Raw genomic sequence first — 3,927 nt, 5'->3', positions numbered from 1 at the left:
TGCCATAGTACAAAGAATTCCCACATATCCTTCACCTAGATTACCCAAATGTTAACATCTTACTGCATTTATCATTATCTCTCTATATCCTTATCAGTTTTTTGAGAAAAAGTTACAAACAAAATGTTCCTTTACCCCTAAATACTTCAGTGTGCATTTTCTAAAGAGAAGGACAGTCATACATAACCAGAGCATAATGATCAAAATCTGGAAATTAACACCAATACCATAACATTTACTACAGACTTTATTCAAATTTTGCCAATTGTCCAACTAATATCTGTTATAGCAGAAGAACTTTTTCTTGGTCCAGGAGCCAATCCAGGATTACATGTGATTTTTCTTTATTCTTCTTTAATCTGGAAGAGTATTTCTTTCGAGGTTTTTCATGACCTTGATTTTTGAAGAGTAAAAGCCAACTATTTTGTAGACTATTCCTCAAGTTGGATTAAACTGATGTTTCTTCATTACATTCACATTATACGTTCTGGAGAGGAATCTTCAAAAGTGATATTTTGTCCTGCTCACTGCATCTTATCAGGAGGCATATTTTGTCCTATTTGTCCTATATTTGCTCTGTAAGTGATAATATTGTAAAAAGATTTTTTGAGACAACTATGTAAAGTTGAAAATATATGATGTTAAGAAGTTATTGTTAATTTTGTTAGATGTCATAATGGCATTGTGGTTTCGTTTTCAAAAAATGGTACTTATCTGTTAGCGATATATACATTGTAGGGGAAAGTGAAGTTATTTGGCTTGACATCCATTTCTAGGCAGTTTGATAACTCTAAGAAGAAAGTAGTAATGATAATATAGTCAGCTCTTGATTATTCTGAAATAGTGTCCAATCTGTGCATTCTCCTGATCTTTGACCATTTTTCCTTTCCTCCGTGGCTCCTCTTTTGGTTACTACATTTCTAGCTTGCCCAATGCAGTACAGAAAGCACACATCTGTCAAATTTTTGACTTGTTGGATGAAGAAAGCCTGTGGGGAAGAAACTGAAACTACTGAAACCACTGGTTGAAATTAGGTTTATAAATAATTTGAACATTTCATTTCTTTGTGATTTATATGTCCTCCTTATTACAGATAATCATGAATCTAATGAGATCATTTATAATGATTATATAATAAAACTTTAGAGCCAAATACAAAAAGTCTTCATTTTATTTTTCTACTTTAGTTTTTGAAAAGAATATCCATTTTTTAAAATTTTATTTCACCAAGGACTAATCCTTTGCTGATGTTCAGCTTTAAACTATTCTTTCATGTTTATCACATAGGAGAAAACATGAAAAATTGCTTCTGTGGCAGTTTCTTCTAGTTTTTCAAGCACTCATGTAGTAGCAACTGGTTCAAAATACTGCTTTGTTTCAAAGCATGCAGTTTAGATGTGTCTTCACTGATGACGGTAACAGTTCCATTTTGTTCCTGAGCTGTTAGGTCACTTTCACTGTCAGACAGTGTACACAGTAGAGTGTCATTCTCATAGGTTGGAAAATAATACTCTGGTTGATCCCATGTCTTTCTTTCAGGAAGCAGTGATATATGTTTAGCTTCTTCCATGTGAGTCCTTAAGTCTGCTTTGGATTTGAACTTCACATGGCAGCCATAACATCTACACTGGTGAATCTGCCTCCGAATGAAATTGACCAGTTTCACTTGCTGATAGAAATTTAATCCAAGTTCTGACTTTATTTTGAGGAGATCAAATTCATGTGCATCCTCCATGTGAACATATAATTTCTCAATTGTTTCTGCTTGTTTTTCACAAAATAGGCAGACAGCAGAGACTGGGTGTTCTTCCCAATCAGACCAGTCATCTTCCTGATGGTCTAGCAACTCCCGATCATCTTCCAACTGAACTTCTTCCCACGATTTTCCAAGTTCCAAATAATTGATGACATAAAATCGGTCATATTCTCTGTTCTTAGGATTGATCTTCCGATGCTGTTTTTTCCTCATATGATCTTTAAGCGTATTTTTGTCTCTGAAGGTCTTCTCACAGTACAAGCATTGCAAGTTGTCAAGCTTTTTCTGCAATGTACATAGAAATTCGTTGCAATTAACAATGTTGTCTGGCAATCCAATGTTGAAAGCATGTTCTCTGGCCATGTGGTTCAAAAGAACAGATCTGTTTCCAAGGAATTCCTCACTGCAGAACATACAAATGCCATGAAAATTGTTATCGTTTCGTTCTTGCTGCTGTTGTTCCAGAATTTCCTTCAGTCTCTGTTTCTGAAGTTCTTCTCGAAGTACTCTATCTTCCGGTAAAACATCACATAACAAAAAGTAATTGTCTTGTTCTTCAAATGGAGCTGTGGAGTTGATTCTTATCACACTACAAAAATCTGTAACAGGCTGCTCAGTGAACCTTTTCCTCCAATATAAAATGTACCTTTGGAAATCAGCAACCAACTTGACATCAGCTATGACAATCTTATGTTCAATAATCATGTGCTTCAGAAGTTTGTCTTGTTCAGCCACAGGAAAATGCTCTTCACAGAAAATACAAGGCACAGATGGAGAACCTTCTAAAGTGGTGGTGCCACCTGGATTTTCTGGCAGAGAAAGTGGCTCCAAGATACAATCCTTACTGTCCTCATAACTGACACCCCCGGTTCCACTACGGCTGCCATCACTGTTCTCCTCCCCTCGGGCAGCAGCCCCCTTGCCATTGCTTGTTTTAAATGTAGAAGAAGGTGTTCATGAGCTAGGGAATGCGGGCTGCCTCCAGAAAGGAGAAAAAGACAAGGAAACAGATCCTACCAAGAGCCTAAGAAAGAAACGCAGCCCTCTGACACTTTGATTTCAGCCCAGTAAGACTGTCCCAGATTTCTGACCTATGGTCATGAAAGATAATAAATTTATGCTCTTTAACTCTCTAACTCTGTGGTACTCTGTTATGGCCCCAATAGAAAACTAACAAACCCAAATTTCAGGATCAAATCCAGCCTAAATCTCTCTGGTATTTGTGCCACTTATATATCAACCTGGCCTTGAGTTCAATTCCTGTTGCGCTAAAACACTCTCCTTACATTCTTAACTGTTCTTTGCGTGTTAGTTACTATCTATGAGGCAAAGTTAGTGTGTGTCTGTGTTGTTGCTGTCGTTCTTCAGCAATGCCACACCCAGTTAAATTAACATTTATTCCTAATTTTTTTTCAGTTTTTACATGTTACCTAGACTTGTGCTGGAAATATAAAAGAATAAGGCCAATTTCATTGAAGATAAGGGCTATGTGCTAATGTTAGGTAATCACAGATTCTAATTCCATGTTACTTAACATGACACCCAAACCTCAGTTTTCTCATATGTAAAATAGGAATAAAAATACCTACCCCAGGAATGTATATAAGGATTACAGACAGAAGCATGCAAATTGTTTGCCACTGAGTAGGTGTTTAGATATTATTCTCAGCACTTGATTCTCTTAATAGAAATAGAATATACACAATAATTATGAGCATAAAATTTTCACTCTGTTATTCTATTTAAAAAAATTGTCATAGGAGACAAAAAGAAAGTTTGTAGCTTGCATTTTCTTGAATTATTACACACAAATACTGTAATTCTTGAGAGTTAATAGTCTGTCCCTTAGATGATCCCATGTTCACTCCAATGGTATATAAGTAAATATGACACTTGTGCATGCATCACTCATTTCCATGGTCTGAAAATAACAATTAAACTGTTTTCTTTCATTTAGCTCATACTCGTTAGCTAATTGGACATGCATTACATTATTTCAAAATTTAATCTTGTCAACAAAAATAGGCACTTCACATGATTATTTCTATTTTAATGTATTTTTAGACAGCTAGGCATGTGACATCCTATTACAATGGATTTTGTTTTCACAACACACAAAAAAAACTTTTATTAATTTGAGTTTTGGGGGCGTTTTGAAAGTAATTTAATTA

At 35.4% G+C, this 3,927-nt stretch overlaps 1 pseudogene; it reads right to left on the bottom strand.

Moving 5' to 3' along the window:
* Positions 1-229: 229 nt before the first annotated feature.
* On the bottom strand, positions 230-3,615 carry LOC139073326 (zinc finger protein 277 pseudogene; annotated as a pseudogene).
* Positions 3,616-3,927: the final 312 nt, after the last annotated feature.

Source organism: Equus przewalskii, chromosome 17, assembly GCF_037783145.1.
Source record: "Equus przewalskii isolate Varuska chromosome 17, EquPr2, whole genome shotgun sequence".
Taxonomy (NCBI): domain Eukaryota; kingdom Metazoa; phylum Chordata; class Mammalia; order Perissodactyla; family Equidae; genus Equus; species Equus przewalskii.
Note: the sequence above shows the minus strand (reverse complement) of the source record. Positions and strands in the feature narration are given on the sequence as shown.